The 7,162-nt window shown below is 44.6% G+C and overlaps 1 protein-coding gene across 1 annotated transcript in view; it reads right to left on the bottom strand.

The window, feature by feature from the left end:
- Positions 1-5,476: 5,476 nt before the first annotated feature.
- Positions 5,477-7,162, bottom strand: part of Syt14 (synaptotagmin 14) — a 160,753-nt gene continuing 159,067 nt past the window's right edge. The window contains exon 7 of the transcript XR_004516695.1: positions 5,477-6,116. The gene's annotated coding sequence lies outside the window, so the exon portion shown is untranslated. The remainder of the gene's footprint in view (positions 6,117-7,162) is intronic.

The raw sequence follows: 7,162 nt of genomic DNA, 5'->3' as shown, positions 1-7,162 counted from the left end.
AGATGGATTCACTGACATGCTTGCAGAGATCATGGAAGAAAAATTTCCTAATATAAGAAAAGTATTTAAAACACAAGTAAGTGACAATTATAGAACACCAAACAAGTACGATGAAAAAAGAAGCCCACCAATGTATAACCTTATTAAATGACCAGCTATCCTGCAAACAAAAGTACACAATAGAATTTAAAAAGCAGTCAGGGTTAAACAACAACAAAAAAATCATATTTAAAGGTAAACCAATTAGAATTGAGGCAGATTTCTCAACACAAACCCTTAAGGGCTTGGGACTTAGCTCAGTGGTGCAGCACCTGCCTCAACACAAACCCCTAAGGCCAGAGAAGCTTAGAATGAAGTATTTCAAGCACTGAGAGCAAATAACTTCCAACACAGATTAACTTACCAGCAAAGCTATCCTTCAAAACAGATGGAGAAATAAAATATTTCCATGCAAAAGACCACCTCAGCAGAAATATGAGCGTGAACCAGCTCTAGAGAAAATACTCAAGAACATTCTCGATAGAGACAATGAATTGGACGCAGACAACAACACAGAGGAACCTAGTGAGGCCATTGGTAGACAGTAACAAAGAACACTGGGAAAAGAAAAACAAATGGTGCATCAACAGACAAAGAAGGCGATGATGTAAATATCCAAGACATCTCAGTGATAGCTCTCAATATTAATGGCTTCAATTCTCCAATCAAAAGACACAGACTGGCAGACTGGATCAAAAAGTACAATCCAACAATCTGTTGCATTCAAGAAACTCATCTAATTCAAAAGAGATATTCACAGACTAAAAATTAAAGAATAGAAAACAACATTTATTACACCAGCACCCCCGAAACAAATCCATAGACTGGAAATACATTTTTGCTAGCTACTCCTCAGGCAGAGGATTAATATCTAGAATACACAAAAAACTCAAAAAATTAAAGCACCTAAAATTAAAGATGCAGTTAAGAAATGGTCAAGAGAAATAAACAGACTCTTCACGGAGGAAGAGATGAAAATGGTGCACAAATATATGAAAAAATGCTCAACAACACTGGCCACTCAAGAAATGTAAATTACAACAACACTAAGATTCCATCTTAATCCAGAAATGACAATCATTAAGAAATCAAACAATAACCAATGCTGGCAAAGACGTGGTGGGAAAGGAACCCTCCTTCATTGTTTGTGGGAATGTAAACTAGTACCACCATTATGGAGATTTCTCAAAGAATGAAATTAGAAATTCCATCTGATCAGTAATCCCTCTGCTAGGCATCTTCCCCAAAGAGCTTAAGACATCATACTACATGATACCTGCACACCAATGTTTACAGCAGCACACTGTGTAATAGCTGAATCCTGGAAGCAGCCTGTGTACCCATCAACAGATGACTGGATTAAGAAAATGCGGTATCTGCATGTAATGGAGTACTACTCTGCTATGAAGAATGACAGATTTGAGACATTTGTAGGAAAATGGATGTGCCTGGAAAATGTAATGTTTGGTAAAATAAACCAGATACACAAGCTTAAATGCCCTATATTAGCTTTCATTTGAGTGTGGCAAAGCACAAAGAAAGAGAATAATAAGGATGCATAGAAGGGGACAGGGGACAGACCTCTTGCAACAGGGAAGTGGTCCAAGGGAAAAAGCAGGAGGGATGAGGAGGAGGGGAAGAGAAAATAAGTAGAATAAAGATGTGCCATGTGCAGGAACCTAGTAACCTCAATTAATGTAAACACAGCGTGCCATAACATGAGCTAAGACTAAAAATATCAACAAGAATGAAAAATGGGGTAGGGGAATTGGAGAAGGAAGGAGGGAGGGAAAGGGATTTTTTAAAAAAAGTGGTGGTGAGTACATGTAACCACTCCCCAAGATGAGTGTAAACTGCATGAACTGCAAATGTGCGCTAATAGAATTAAAACCCACACAGAAAAGAGGCAGGGTCTATTCTGGCTCGGTCTCAGAGGTCTCCGTGCAGTCATCTGGCTTAGTCACCTTGGTCTACGGCAAAGCAGAAAGTCAGGGAGTGTGGGAAGGTGTGGTGGGCCAGCTGGTCACCTTATGACAACTGGGAAGAAGTGGAGGGAGGGGCACCAGGGGTCCCCACGTCACCTTCAAAAGCACACCCATGACCTTTCTCCCACTAGGCACCTCCTCCTAGAGCACCCAGTGCAGCCCAAGCTACTGACCCGGCCTTTAGCACACGGGCCTTTGGCAGACGTCTAAGACACAAACCACAGCAAGGGGCTTCTGCAAAGTGAGGCACAGAGCCAGGCAGGAGTTACCCAGCTGGTCCCTGAGGAACCAGAAGTAATCCTCGGAAGGCTCCAGGATGCATTTGTGAGGCCGAGGCGTGGAAAAAAATTTTTTGTTTCAATTTGAAGTGAACTTTATTTTGAGGAAAAACATGTTAAGACAACTCATAATCAAATCGGAGATGACCATGGCTTGGAATGGGACATATTTCTTTTCTTTGCTGCCCACCCAACTGCTCTGTGTGCAGAAAAATGTTTTTCTATGTCTCTGCGTCCAGGGGATTCCTAAGCACTTGAATGTTTGGAGACCACTAATAAAATTCCTGGGAAGACAAAGCCTTTCTCCTGACTCTTCTATGCCTAACCTCCCCAGAAGCCCTACAGACATTTCGGTCTGTTACTGTCCATGGCGACATCAGAATCAAGGGGAGACTCAGAAATAAGCCTATTTGGAACAAAACGTGTTTGTAGCAGCACTGAGGAGACAATGACCATCCAGTGAGGTGTTCTGAGAAATACAGACCAAAGGCCGTTGGATCACCCAGGCGAGCTTTCCTTTCTGTGCCTCAGGGACCGGGGTGTATTTGTACTTTCCAGTGAACTTGGCACTTTTAAAGTTGGTGTTTCACTCTCAAGCCGTGAATTCTCATCGGACATCTTGTAAAACAGCCCTGTGAGCGATACATTATTTCACCCAAAGGTTCTTATGGAATCTATATCCTTCACTTATTATCAATATTGCTGCATTCAGAGCTCCAATCGATCCAATCTGGCAGGCATTTTATCCCAAAACTATCATATGAAACAATTTCCCCTTCAAGACATTTCACTATATTGCTGTGAAAGAGAGACCTATTTAGAGGAAAATCAAAATCAAGAGAGGATCAGAAATAAGTTTACTGGGAGCAAAGTGTTTTTATAGTGAGACTGGGAAGATAATGCCAACCGTTCACTCCTGGATTGAAGGAAGGCAGACTAAACATTTTCGAATAGTGTGAGTAACCAAATCAACTTTTACCTTTTAAGATTTTCTGTAAACTACTGATGATCTGTGTAGTGTTAAAGAGAATTCTTATGCTGAAAATGCTCTCAGTGACCACACAAAGTCTACCAAAGATCAAGGCCAGGAGAAAACTGTACGAATAAGGAGGTTGGCGCTGACTGAGAGCAGAGCTCTTCGCGGCTGCTGCCTCTCCAGGCTGCTTCGTGCAGTGTAAGCGGGAAGGTATTCGCTTAAAGCTAAACTATTCTCCACGGTTGTTATCTCGGAACCTCCCTACGGTGACATCTGCCAGTCCGATCCTCAAAGGGATGTGCTTTCTTCCTCCCTCAGTTCGGGCACAGCACACTAAGGGATGAAGACTGCTTGGTCACAGCACACGGCCCCGCCCAGCTGGAGGTGGTCATGCGGCTACGTGTACTTGTGGAAGTGTGCAAAGCTTCCTGTTAGCATCTGTTTTAACAGTCAAACCTGTAACTACTATTGCTATTGACATGATTTAAAGCATTATACCTACACAGCAAGTACGTTTAAAAAAAAAAACCCACTCTAGTAAAACCTTTTAATTTTTCATTAATACAAGGTATGACAGCAACACAGTGAATGTTTAAATCTAAAGCAACTATTATGGTAACGGATACATTGCCACTCGCTCCCCCTCAGCATACGCCCTTGCTTTGGGCACACTCATGCCATCATGCTTGTCATTTTCTGAAGCAGCTCTACAAGTTCTTTCTCCTCTTTGTCCTTTAAAATATCTTTATTCTTCAGCATTCTTTATGTCTGCGATACACATTACAGGAATTCATCATGGGAAACTGGTCCATCTACACATTGCATCGCCACACTTTTTATTTCCTCTCCTTTAGGTTGCTGAAGATAAGCTATTTTCTCTCTCTCTTTTTTTTTTTTTTTTTTTGAGACAGGGTCTCACTGTGTAGCCCAGGCTGGTCTCAAACTCACAGTGATCCTCCTGCCTCAGCCTCCTGAGTGCTGGGATTACAGGCGTTCGCCACCATGCCCAGCTAAGATAAGCTATTTTCTCTCTCTCTTTTTTTTTTTTTTTGAGACAGGGTCTCACTGTGTAGCCCAGGCTGGTCTCAAACTCACAGTGATCCTCCTGCCTCAGCCTCCTGAGTGCTGGGATTACAGGCGTTCGCCACCATGCCCAGCTAAGATAAGCTATTTTCAAGGAGCTATGATTGAGATATGGAGAAGAAGGCAGCAGAGGTTTACAAATGCTTGAGAATTTTTTAACAGTATTTTGAACAAAGCTATCATCTTAGCAAACACTGTTTGAACCTATATGTAATCCTAATTACCATCCTTTGAACTACATTATTTACACATGTAATGAATGCACTGTTTTCCTTGACTATCTATTGCAATGGTTAGAGAACCACTGTCAAGAAGTGAATTAAGTTTTGCTGGCAACGGTTAGACTAATTTCTTCAGCTCCCCAACATCTGCCAACAATTTTTGAAAAATATTATGAAATCTTGGTACTGTTAATTATTACCATACTTGATTGCTCTTTCCCACTAGCATATTTCTGTGAATAATCTAGACCTGGGGATAAGACATACACTGAAATTATAGGTTGCAGCTGATTCCTTCAATAGGAACGTGACATGTTGCATTGGGATGGCCATCACCTTCACCAGCCTCCTACGTTTCCCCTCTCTGTGCCGAGGCAGACCTTTGCGGCTGTGTTAATGATAGAAGCTGGAAGAACTGACATTTTGAGAATTACGAGATGAGGGTACGTGGACACCACAGCTCTGTCTTGTTCTGCAAGGACACTTGCTCTTAGAACCCAGGCACTGTGCTGTGAGGAAACCAACCAGGAGACGCCACGCAAAGGAGCCCCAGCTGACGGCACACTGACCACAGACAGGTAGGTGACTGGGCTCCGGGGCTTTCAACTGACCCCAGAGTCACGTCCAGCCTGTGAGGGTTCGGCGGCTGCTACTTGGACCAGAGATGAGCCCTTTGTTAAGTCTTCAGAAAGTCTTAGGAGAGGACTTCATAGAACCTTTAAATGGCACGTGTCCCTCGAAGGGTCTGAAGGAAGACTCCCTGCTAAACACAGGGCACACGGACGTCTGAAGGACAGTGTCCCAGGAGCCTCACGGAGATGCCCAGGCATGGAAGGCCTGTCTTGAGGCGATTTGTAAATGTGGTTTTTGTCTAATAGTGTAGACTGAGAATCAATCTGAAAAATCTCACAGTTTTAAAAATTACATTGGTTGGACTGAAAGAAGGAACACAGAGCACAACATAAAGAGTCACGGAGGCCCCAAACTTCTACAGGTAGAAAGTAGTCTGGCAAAGCTGCTCGGCGGAGAAGACTGACCTCACTTCAGGAAAGGAAGGGACGTCAGGGGGTCAGCAGGGCTTGCCACAGCCACCTCTGCACCCCACTTGGCCACTGTGTGGACGGGCGTCATGTACCTTGTCCCTCTAGATCCCAGCAACTCCTGACGCCCAGGAGATCCCAGACCGCGTGCTAATGCCTCAGTGGTCACAGATGCGAGGCACTCAGAAGAGGGGTTTGAGTTTATTTTGTGCAAGGAGAGACGTAAATTCTTGTGGCCAGGAGACCAGCAGATGGCCCTGTCAGAGCCGCCAGAGCTCGCTGCCCCGTCCATGTGCTCGTAGTGGGACGCTGACCGCCTGTTGCTGGGGCGGGGGCAACACTGTTCTTCTGCACACACAGCTACTGCGACTGTGCTCCCAGAGGAGGCAGCTGAGGGCGATGCTCTGCGACCTCTGAGCACAGGCCATTCACCACACACCGCTGCCTGCTCTCGGGTGCTTGCTTCTGGAGCCCAGCTTCCGGGTGTGAGGGAACTGTGAAGACCCAAGATAAGGTCCCGCTGACGGCCGGCATCAACCACCAGCCAAGGGAGCAAGTCCTAGGACGACTCCGGCCTCTGCCCGTCAGGCCAGCCCAGGTAACACCGTAAAGGAGACTGAGGAGCGGTCCCCGCCGTGCTGTGCACAACCGCAGAAGCTCAGCTCGGCAAGGAGCCGTCAGTCTGCTAAAGCTGGTTAGTAAGTGGTGGCTTGTGACGCAGCAACAGAAAAGTAGGGAAAAAGGATGGAAGACAAATCGCAGCACGACACAACCATAGCAAGTGCTGTCGCCACAGGAAGGGGCACAGGGCTAATAAGTGCAGTGGTGCAGATGGTTGCGAAGATCCTACGCTTCGCCAAAGCAACTGGAAACAGGACACCTTTCCATTCCTTTCGGGCTGCAGAACAAACGCTCGGGTGCAACTTCCAGGAAGGCCACAGGCAGCACCTTGGCAGGCAGAGACGTCTGCCAGGACAGGGCGTGTGACGAGGCACATCCGCCTGTGAGCTGCACAGCCGACACCGCACACTTCAGTGAAGACTTAAAACACAGGGCGGGGAGGGAGCTCAGTGGTACAGCACTATGGCCAGCAAGCATCTCCAGCACAGCAAAAGGAAGAAAACTTATTAAAAATAAAAATCGGGTGGGACTGGGTTGTGTGTAAACATATAGATTATACAAGAACAGCACATATCAATTAACTTCTACCTCTGGATGAGCACTACACAGAAGTTCACTATTCTGTTTACTTTTTAATGTCCCATAAGAAAAAGTTAAAAATGAAACAGTACTGATTTTTGTCAAAAACGAGTTAAGTGTAAAGCAGTGAGATACTTACCTTATATGACTGTTAGGCTCTGAAAATAATACCGCAGTGATACGCTTTCAGGATGTTTTGAATAAGGCAGTGTTATTTAAATAGATAAATAACATACGAGGCATTGGGACTGTCAAAGTATTGCACTCATTGCAATGCGTAAATAAGTTTCTTAAATCGGTTCTCTTATAATGCTTTTTTTTTTTTTTTTTTTTTTTTTTT

This window comes from Fukomys damarensis, unplaced genomic scaffold (assembly GCF_012274545.1).
Source record: "Fukomys damarensis isolate Sample0158 unplaced genomic scaffold, DMR_v1.0_HiC HiC_scaffold_11, whole genome shotgun sequence".
Lineage (NCBI taxonomy): Eukaryota > Metazoa > Chordata > Mammalia > Rodentia > Bathyergidae > Fukomys > Fukomys damarensis.
This window is presented reverse-complemented; position numbering and strand designations above follow the sequence as displayed.